The sequence below is a fragment of the Chenopodium album genome, chromosome 1, assembly GCF_948465745.1.
Source record: "Chenopodium album chromosome 1, dcCheAlbu1.1, whole genome shotgun sequence".
In the NCBI taxonomy this organism is placed as follows: Eukaryota; Viridiplantae; Streptophyta; class Magnoliopsida; order Caryophyllales; family Amaranthaceae; genus Chenopodium; species Chenopodium album.
In genome coordinates this window covers 26,879,063-26,890,864 of record NC_137834.1, presented here as the reverse complement: position 1 = coordinate 26,890,864, position 11,802 = coordinate 26,879,063, and positions in this window count along the sequence as shown.

Sequence of the window (11,802 nt, the reverse complement as noted above, 5' to 3'; positions counted from 1 at the left end):
GACCTATCAATGGAAAGCTCTTCAAGTATAGTTTCCAACGCAATTTGAATCATCTCAATCCAATTTGTAAAACTCAAGTTATGATCAAAAAAGTGAATAAGAGTCAGTTTTACCACTTTGTAAAACATCGTTTAACTTCGTTTCTAACTCAAATTCAATTCCAAAAAGTGCGTAACGATCATTGTGGATGCTATTTTCATTTCTCATGCATAAAATCCTCATAGTCAACATCCACAAACATGAGATCTTCGATTAATAAGCTCAATTCATCGACTTTTCATCTAAATATCATCCGAATCAACTCCAAACACTTCGAAAGCGTCCAAATGACTATAAAATCACCTGAAACATCAAGACAAACACAAACGGAGCGTAATAGAGCACAAAAAGAACAACTTATGCATTTGCGTCCTAAAAAGCAAGAAAAGACCTAAAAAGCTACTATAAACTTAGCATAAACGTGCCTATAAACTCTATATAAATATGATTTATCATGTTCCATCATCCTACTCAATAATTATCAACACCTACCTCTAATGTCTCCTTCCTCTCTCTATCGCACCTCATCCTGGCTATAACCTCCACCTTACTCCCTCAATTAGCTCATCCACAACCATCACAAAACATATCATTTGCTTGGCTATAAGGCGAGGTAAAGTGAAATCAGTGGAAGACGGAAGGGAATGATGATGGTTGGTTCGAATAAAAGTGATGAGAAAGGGTCATTCTTCCACAACATTAATAAGCATTAATTGAATAATAAGTTAAGATAAAAACAAAGTGAGGTTAATTGATTTAAAAATAATTTGATATGAAATATCCCCAAAAAAAAAAAAAAAAAAAAAAAAAAAAAAAAAAAAGAAAGAAAGAAAGAAATATCAACCCACGACAATTCAATTGCAAAAATGCAAATAAAATAAATAAATAAATAAACATATCTCAAAAATCACCAAGATCTATATGAAATAGGGATATTTTGTCAAAGCCAACACCAAATAAAGCTAGGATTAAAGTTTAACCACAAAGATTACAAAGTAGCAATCACAAAGATAGCAAGATTAAAAAGAGAAAATCTCATTGATTTAAAAATTAGGCAAAAGATGTTCCCAAAAGTAAGTTTATCCCTATTTAAAGACCTTACAAACAAACCTAGAGTCTTAAAATTACACCCCTTGGATTACAATTGAAAGGCTGAGACTAAAGCTAGCAAAATTAAGTATAAAAGAAACAAAGTCATCCGCTCGAAACAGGGGGTATAGAGTGATTACTCTAGAAGGAAGGAGCGTGTGCTTTTCACTTCTGCCAAACTTGAACTGACGACCATAGGAGTGGGCGCTCCTCGCGACTAGCTGGATTGCTCAAATTCAAACATTCATAACTTTTTTATTTCTTCCTCAAAATAGCCATGTGACTTATTATTGGAAACTCTCATACTCTACTTTCATCTCCAAATTAGATCACCTAACAATTCCTTGTAATAAAGAATATGTGGCATATTGAATTTGTGTGATACATTAACAAGTTTTCTCTCTCGGCTAACACATGGAATCCTTGAACTTTATTCTGAGCAAACACAAGTTTACTCGAGTTTGATGATGATCAACGTCGAGAGTAATGACCCCTAAGGAGTTTAGCTCAACTATGTGTCAGAACACATGGCAATTTTTCAACTTCATCTACCAAGTTCCATGCACCTACATCAAAACTAAAATAGCAAAACACTAAAGTAAATTTAATGCTAGATATTTTGTCATGATCGAAACACCACTTAAAACACTTGTTTTGCAAACAACTACCAATTAATTTAATTTTATTTTTTTAGAAAAACTACCACAAACAAGAAAAAATATAAGTAGCACTATCACTTTAAGTATTCCACCTAGTGTTGTGATTATTATAGAACAAATGGAATAACAAAGAACTTGGGAGGGAAATCAGGCTTTTTAAAATTAAACTTTGTTATTTGAGACGAACACTACTACAAGAGGGGGGGTTAATTGTATGTGAGTTCCTATTGACTACTTTTTGCGGAATGTAAAACTGAATATAAAAGGAAGTTGCAATGCACACGGGATTTTACGAGGAAACCTAGCTTCCAGGGCCCAACTGGAAGTAAAACCTCAACCCTCTAGGGGATTTCAAACACCAAACACCAATAGGGCAAACACACAAGTTACAACCTAATATAATCAGACCTAAACTCACAAGTTTCAGGCTGAACTGTTGCACAGTAGAATCCTATTATACCCAACCTAAGTCCCTGACTTAGATTCACTTGTACTCTCTGAGTACTTTCTCACTTAGCTTCAGCCTAGAAGCTTACAACACTGTATGTAATGATATAATTCATTCACCCAAATCCTAACCAACACAAACACTTGACCTCTAGTATATGAAAGGAAAACTACACATAAAATCCGAAACTAATATGACAAGGTATGAACTTGACAAACTTACACAATTAAGCACTCTTCGAATTCTTCACACATAAACTTACAAGAAATGTGAAGTGTGAATTCTACTATTTATACAAGTTTAGCTCGTATAGAAAGTAGGGTTAGTTTTCAAAAGATAACTTTAGTTAAATTACCTAATTTTACAAGACACGTTTTAAGTAAATCTTTTGTAAAGAAAATCTTTTTAGAAAAACTTATCAAAGATAAATTATGAAAAGAATAATATTTTTTTACAGAACCAGATTTTATTTTATAAAATCTTTTCATAAAAACTTATCTTTTTAAAACTTTCATATTTTAAGTTTTCCAAGCTTTGTCACTATTCTAATAGATTTCATGTATATTCTTGCCAATCATATTTACAGCAATCATAGAAAACATAAACTTAACAAAACTAAATTGCCTCGTCAAATATTGTAAGTCGAGATACTTGGGCTTCACGCAGTCCAGGACTAAGTTCCTACTATCGCTTGTTCTCCAGCTCTCAATTGGAACTTCGCAGGTCAAGTTCTTGTGGAACTTACTGTCTTCAACGCAGACCAAGTTACTCTTCTTAACTTGTTGTCTTCATGTTCCTGTTGTTCCTGTTAGGGAACTCAACTAGTTCCAGAGTGGACTCTTCTTCTACTACCTTTGATAGGCGTGTCGCGTACCTAAAAAAAATAAACCTAACTAGACCACTACTATGTAGACGGGCAAGCAAGGGTCGAATCTCAAGAGACTATGGTTCAACTAATCAAATAGACTCAAGCAATTACTAAACAAGTAACCAAATCAAATGAGTAAGAATCAATAACTAAAGAGCTAATTAAAACGATTAAATCTAAACAAAATGACAATTCAATGCTAAAAACATCCAAGATCAAGCTTCACCACGAATACAATTAATGCAATAGTCGTTCTATCCCTAACACATAATTCAATTGATTAATGAGGAAAAGTAATCCATGAATAATACCAATGGTCTCTCCCGAGTTATCAACGGCTTCTCTAATAACAATCAAGCCTACTTCCGTGGAATCATGTAAATTAAAGACCTTAAGCACATTACTCTAATTCCTAATCATCCATTCAACTACTCCCGTGATGAACTTCAAACCCTTAATTGATTTATTCAAATCCGTCAAAACCCAACTCCCGTTGTGATTAAAACAATGGATTAATAACAATACCAATTATCCCTAATCTAGTATCGGCATAAGCATAATCAATTAAGCATATCAATTACAATTATTATTAGAGAATTTAAAGAATTAATTCATGCATTAATCATATTCGGGTTCCGCTAGATCTTGGAATAAAGGAACTACTCACACATATTAATGAAAGCAAAAACAATATTCAATGAAGAAAACATGATTAATAATTAATAAAAAGTAAAAGAAGAAATAAAGATGAATACCAATTGCTTGAATGAAGAAAAGTACCAATTGTTGATGAACAAAGATCAAAACTTGAAAGTGCAAATTAATCTAGATCTAGAGAGAATATTAGGGTTCTAATGAAGGTTTAAAAGCTAGAAAATAATAACTAAGTATGTTAAGTCGGGGTTTACAAAGGGTATTTATATCCCTTAATTAAGAAAACCCGAAAAAATAGGAAAACGCGGCCTTCGACACTCCGCCCGGTCTGACCGGGCAAAGCCGCCCGGTCGGGCGCGAGAAGCATCAAGTAGAGAATCTGAATTTCGGAGCTTATAAAGTTGATAACTTCACTTGCCCGGTCTGCCCGGGCAACCTTGCCCTGCCAGGGCGACGGGGGTAAGATACATCTATGTACTACTTTGCTCTTCTCTTCTCCTTCCTTAATTTCCTTCTTCGCCCTGGCTGCCAGGGCAATGTTGCCCTCCGGGCGGACACGGGTAAAATTCTCCTCCATCTTAATAAGCTTTCGTGGCTATCCAAAATAAGTCCAAATCATCCGGAAATCTTCATATGCCTACAAAATTAATCAAATAGACCAAGCCACACTAGAGAGGAGGATATTAGCGAGAAATAGCTCCGTAGAGCTTAGAAATCATACGAACATAGCTATAAAATGAGGGTAAAATATGGTATAGAATGTGTACATCAACCTTTAACTTTCCTCTTGATTTCCCTTGAGTACGTCTTCATTAAACAAGTTTCTCTTCCACTTCCAAAGTCTATAAACCTATTCTAATTCCAACACTTAGAAAATACTTATTAGATGAAGTACGATATTTTGTGTTCATTATCATCAAAACCTTTAAGCTTCAACAAACTTGACCCTCTTTATCAAGCATCCTAAATACGAAGTAGATAATAAGCTCAATTTCTTTTTCAATTCACATCAGAGTATCAATAAACAATGAAGAAACGATTTATCAAAATCGACACAAATAACAATTTCAAATACTGTACTAATTCAAACAAACTTAACCAGATTAGGCCCTATTCTTTTGAGATGCTATGCTCTGTTGAAATCTAGTTTGTACTCTTCGGAAGCACAAAAAAAAACAGGCTTTTTTAAACCACTCAAGGGAGAAGATCTATGCGCATGCAATTAGCAATTTGACTTAAGTAATTTAGAATCCTTAGCATGAATTTACGTGGCTACGATCAATACAATTAAATTACAAAGCAACCCAAAGGTTTACTTAAAACTAGAGGTGGACATCATGACGCGTCGGGCCACCGCGGGTCGTGCCTAGTGGTGGCTCGTGCCGTTCTATGCCTTCATTTTGGCGGGTCGTGACGTGATGGGCAACCATTTTGCACACCCCAGACCACGGCACGGCCCATGTGCCTGGCGTGCCGTGTCGGGTCGATCACCGTGCCGCCCATGTTTCTTTTTTAATTATTTTTAAATCGATGTATTTTTTTAAACAACTTTTAAAATGGATACAATGTTTAAATAATTTTATTAATTTATGTGTATGTTATTTTATTATTATTGTTCCTTTTATTATTATATAGTTCTTTATTATTTATTTTATTTTTATTACTCCCTCCATTTTAAAGTACTTGCTCCACTTTCCTTTTTCGGCCTTTTGTAATTACTTGCTCCATTTCCTTATTTGGAAAGTATTTACAATATTTAATTAATTTCTCTCACAAAGTGGACCCAACAATATTAATTCCATATTCTATCTCCTTCAATTCTCTCCACTATTTTTGGTTTTTTACAATTTTTTTATTCTTCTACCAATCCTTCTACACCCATATTTTATTACTTTCTCCAACTTCTCCTAAAACTCCACTCAAGGAGAAATGGATCAAGTAATTAAAAACGGATGGAGTATTAATTTATTTGAAGCAGCGAATGAGTAGTCGTTTTGCACGGGTCATGGCGTGCCTAGCCGTGCCATGTGTCGTGCTAGAAGGTCGTGCTCGCTGGCCAAGTACCATGTTGTCCCGCGGGTTTGTGTCGTGCTTGTGCTGAATTTTCAAAATCTTGTTCACGACACGGTCCATGGCCTACTCCTTGGTCATCGTGCTGTGTCGCTGACGTGCTTGTGTCGTGTCATGCCATTTTCGTGTCGGGCCCGTGTCGCTTGCTGGCCGGCCCGGCCCATGCCCATTCTACTAAAAGCCTTATATATTCTTTTCACCCCCAAACCCTAACTAAAAGTGTTTTGAGGATCATTTTGGGTAGGAGAAAGGGAGCCCACTATTTAGCTAAAATTGAAATCCAATCTAATAATACAATAAAATTCAACTAGAGTAAATTACTAATTCTTATTGATTTTTTTCTAAAACATGTTACAATCATATATTAATATATTATAGGCTCACTACCGAAAACATTAGACTTATCACAAAAGTCACACTCTATTTATTTTATTTTTATTTTGAAACAAAAAGTCACACTCCAGTTAGAGAAATCGTAACAATTTATATAAAATATCGTAAATACAAGTATCTCCATTATAACCTGAACTTCACCATTAAACATATTTTCAACCACTTACCAAGTATACTTTTTAAATCACAATAAATAATCTGACACAACTCCCAAATACCAAAAGTCCTCCATTGTATCAAATTACACTATAAAATAGTTTAGGATTTTTTTGAAAATAACACCACAAATTTTACAAAAAATGGATTATAACACCACATAATCTCAAACTTTGATTATAACACCACAAAAAAATCCAAAAATTGGATTTCACCACCTTCTAACTGAATTTTGGATGAAATCCGTTAGTGGGACCCAAGATAGACACGTGGCAATAACACATTGGTTTAAAAAATAAAGGTAAAAATATTAAAAAAAAAAAAAAAAAAAAAAAAAAAAGAAAAATACCCTATAACCCTAACCCAACCACTAGCCCACCACCGGCGGCCGCGACTCCACCGCCGGAGACTCCTACTGACGCCGGCAACCCTTCCTTCACCGGCGAAATCACCGCCCATCATCCCCACCCACCACAGCCCCCCTCCCCCCGCGCAAATCCAACCAATCAATCCGTGCAAACCCTTACCACGAACCACCGAAACCCACCCATGTCGTTGCCTCACCGCAAAATCGACCCAGCTAGGGCTTCGAAAGTGGTTTTCAACCGGTTTGAAGGTGAAGCGGAAGTACAAGGGTGGTTTTTCGGGGAGGAAGCGATGTGGCTAGGAGGTTTCGGCTGGGTTGGGTTAGGTTTCGGATGACGGTGGTTCGGCGACGGTGTGGGCTGGGGTTTCGGCTAGTTTAGGTTGGGGTTTCGATGGTGTCGTGACGGTATCGGAGGTTTTGGGGCAGGGTATGGTGACGACGGTGGTTCAGCGACGGTCTCGGAGCTTCGGGGGTTAGGTTTGGTGACGGTGGTGGGAACCCACCGGCGGTGGTGGCTGGTTTAGCATTTTAGGATTTTTTTTTTAAAAAAAAATTATTTTATTTAATCCAATAGATGAGTGACATGTGTCCAAAGTGAGCCCCACTAACGGATTCTTGGATGGAATCCGTTAGCAGGTGGTGAAATCAATTTTTTTTTATTTTTATGTGGTGTTATAATACAAATTCAAGAAAAGGTGGTGTTCTAATCCATTTTTTTCAAAATACGTGGTGTTATTTTTAAAGAAAAGAGAGTTATAGACGAAGGTGACCTAAAGTCATCTAATCAATGTGCATATGAAAATGGAGGGATGGTTAGTCCCTTCATCCCCCAACCCCCCCCCCCCCCCAATCTCCATCCAAGTGGTTGGAGGTTCGATCCTCATCCCGTCATTCATGTGATAGGGTGGGAGACCCCCTATATCACTAGACAAGGTTAAGATGTTGATTGAAGTTTGTGAATGTTTATTATTAAGTTGATCCTTTTACAAAACCCACATGGATTCGAGCAAACTATTTAGCATGATTTGCTTGCTACATCAAAACAGAAGAGTTGATTGATTACCGACTAAATAATAGCAACACACACTTTTTTATAGTATTTTAAGAAAAGTGGGCTCACATGATTTAATACACTAAGTTAGGGGTATAATTTAGTAAATCATGTGCTTTAAATAAGGGAAATAGTACAAACTTTCCCCAACATAACATTCCAATTCTAGTATGTTCCAAGTAGTATGTCGTTTCCATTTTAGCAAAAAGTTGCAAGTATAAAAAAAAAACGAAGAAAGTAGTAAATATGGAGTAAATCTATTACGGTAACAATTACTAAAACAAAACGTGTTGATGTCATTCATTCCTTAAAGTGTCGTACGTGTCAAGCTCTCATTAAAAAATTTCCCTCCAAATTTACTTATGATGTCATCAATTTATTTATTTTTTTTATTTATTTTTCCCTTTCCTTTTACTTGCTAGATCTTAGGATTAGGTAGGTTTAAAACTAAAAATACCAAAGTTGAGGCATCAATATTGTTGTATACTCAATACTGCTTTTGAATCTTTTCAATATACAACAATATTAGATATTAATAGCTAATAATATACATTTTTAAAGCTTCCACTTTAAACATATAAGCTCAATAGATGATGAAACATTAAATATATTTTGTCTAACCATCATTTTAGAAAATTTTATATAACATTGTAGTAAATATTATAATGCAACAATAAATAATAAACATTTAAAAAAAAAAGGACTATGTACATGTTTGTTTTTTTTTTTTTTTTAATATTTATATACCATTTTTTTTTTTTTAAAGCAAGCCAAGTTATTTTAAAGTGATATCAACAACAAAGTATATAAAAGAAATATGGAAAAATTACTTATTACCACACGGCTATACTCGTTAAATGAATAAGGAAAAACATCAAGGACTGCGTTTTAGCACTTTTAGCACAAGATTTGATCAAAGTGAGGGTCAAGCAAAGTCAAGGCCAAAAAAGCATCCCATTGGTCAGATTAGGCCAAGCCAAACTTTGAGCTGAAAATAGGCCAAAAAAGCAGCCCATTGGTCAGGTTAGGCCAAGCCAAACTTGGAGCCGAAAATAAGCCAAAAAAGCAGCCTATTGGTCAGGTTATGCCAAGCCAAATTTCGAGCCGAAAATCACAAGCTCAAACCCGCCCAAAATAGCCGGACCACTCAGGCAATAAGTCTATTGTAGACCTTCTCGCGGCCCAAACACTCTCAAAATTTCTTCAGTTTATTTCATTTTGTTATTTTGCTCCAACAAACATATCTCTCTCCTCTGCAATTACTTTCATTCATTACTTTCATTTCATTTTTCAATCGCTCAATATTTATCTCTCTCCTCTGCAATTGACGAATCGCCATGGAAGAAAACAAGAAAAAAGTCCAGAAAGGTAATTAAATATTTGAAGAATTAAAATTTCTTTAGATTTCTTTCACATTTTTTTGACAAATTATTCTACAAGTAGTGATGAGATGAATTGTTAAAGTTGATCCGATCGATTTCAAGGCGTGCAATGGTACATTGCGATTGTTCGGATATTTTTACTAAATGTTCAAAATTTGTGATGTTCAGATTTTTTTTACTAAAAGTTCAAATTAAAATTTGAAATTGTTCAGATTTTTTTACTAAATGTTCAAAAGTTAAGGCGTGATATATTACGATTGTTCATATATTTTTAATAAATGTTCAAAATTTTCGATGTTCAGTTCGTATTTTTTTACTAAATGTTCAAAATTTGCAATCGTTTATATTTTTTTACCTAATGTACAAAAGTATAGGCGTAGTACATTACAATTTTTTAGATATTTTTACTAAATGTTCAAAACTTTCAACGTTCAGTTCGGATTTTTTTTACCAAATGTTCAAAATTTGCAATCGTTCAGATTTTTTTACTAAATGTTCAAAAGTGTAGGTGTGGTACAATGCGATTGTTCAGATGCTTTTACTAAATGTTCAAAAATTTTGATGTTCAGTTCAATTTTTTTTTACTAAATGTTCAAAATTTGCAATTGTTCACTTTTTTACTAAATATTCAAAAGTATAGGCGTGGTACATTGCGATTGTTCAGATACTTTTACAAAATGTTCAAAAATTTTAATGTTCTATTCGGATTTTTTTACTAAATGTTCTAAAGTTGCAATCATTCAGATTTTTTTTACTAAATGTTCAAAAGTATAGGCGTAGTATAAATGTTCAAAATTTTCGATTTTCAGTTCAGATTTTTTTTTTCACTAAATATTCAAAATTTGTAATCCTTCAGTTTTTTTTTTTTTTTTTTTACTAAATCTTCAAAAGTATAGACATGGTACATTGCGATTGTTTAGATATTTTTACTAAATATTCAAAATTTTCGATGTTCAATTCGGATTTTTTTTACTAAATGTTAAAAATTTGCAATGTCCATATTTTTTTATTAATAAATTAATCAATCAAATTACTGACAACAATAAAAAAAAATATCGATTAATTGATCATAGGATTACGATTGAAATCGAACAGATTAGTTGCAACAAATTCAATTGATATTAAACAATAATTTCATCCACAAATTCATTGCAAAATCAAAAAATTAATTAATATTGATTACGATGAATTCATAATAACTAACCTGGATTAATCTCTTCAAGTAGAGGAGAGAGAAAATAAGAATTTGAAAAAAAAAGGAATGAATTAAAATCGAGAAAGAAATAAAAAGAGATCAGATGTAAAAATAAAATAAAATAAAAAAAATAAAAAAATAAATAAAAAGAGAGGGGGAGAGAGAGATTTTGTATAGAAGGAACATAAAATTAACAAAAAACAAGGAAGAAGAAGAAGATGTAAAGATGCAAGAAGAAAAATGAGTAAAATTGAGTTGTATTTTATTTGTATAACTAGATTAGTTCCGTGCATTGCACGGATTTCTTTGAAATATACGGTATATATTTATGTATTCTTACGTATCAGAAAAATTATTGAGACATAACCATTAATTGTAAATACTAAATTTATAAAATTAATTTTGAAGAAAAACAAACCGAATGTGAAAATTTAAGCATATACATAAAAGCAGGAAAATAGAAAAAATATATACATCAAAGTATTTTGTTCGATGAAGTATAAGGGAAAGATGTATTAGATATCAATAGTTGGTGATATAAGAAAAATAAATAAATTAAAGAGTATAGATAAATTGACAAAAAGAGATATTAAATTTGAAATTTGAAACCAAAGAAAATATAATGACGTCATATTTTTATTAAGGCGGAAAATTTTTTCTTATAAGGCTGGCACGTGGACAATATGATGTCAGCGATTGTTTCTTTAATTTATTTATTTATAGAAGATGTCTTTTATTGTTTCTTTAATTTATTTATAGAAGATGTCTTTTAGGAGATAGTCCGTCTAAAATAGATGGACCAGGGTTCACACAAGAATTTGTACCACTCAGGTTTTTTGAGGTTTTTTTAGGCGGATAAAAAAACAACTAATAATGCACAAATACGCAAGCCCAAGCCAGTCTAAAAAATAAAATAAAAAACAATCAAACCAGGCTGAAAAAATCGGACCAGAGCCTGTCCCAATTTAGACCGGGCTTACTTTGATCAGCACTATTCATCACACAACTTCCATAATTAGTCAAAGGGGATTATTAGGGGAGAAAAATGAAAGCGAATTTTCATCATATTTCCCAAATCAAGTTTAAGATTGAGCAATTGGAACAAGAATAATTAGCAAACAAGCAACTGAAATGTGTCGCCTCAAATCCCTTTTACAATCCTATGCATGGAAAGTTCAGCTTATCAAGAAGCTTACAAACTTATTAGTCCCAATTCTGTTTGTCCCTTCGAAGGCTTTCTAGTAATCTGAGTAGCTTTAACATCCTTTTGATGGACTGGAAGGTATGGAATGTTAGGGAAGTTCCTTAAACTCTATGCTTCCCTATTGCATTTTTGGCATAAAAATCCGATAATTTTTTAGGTGTTCCTTAAAAAAAGATAAAATACAGAGTGAAATTTAACTTTACTGGATTGTAAAAATATTGCTTAGA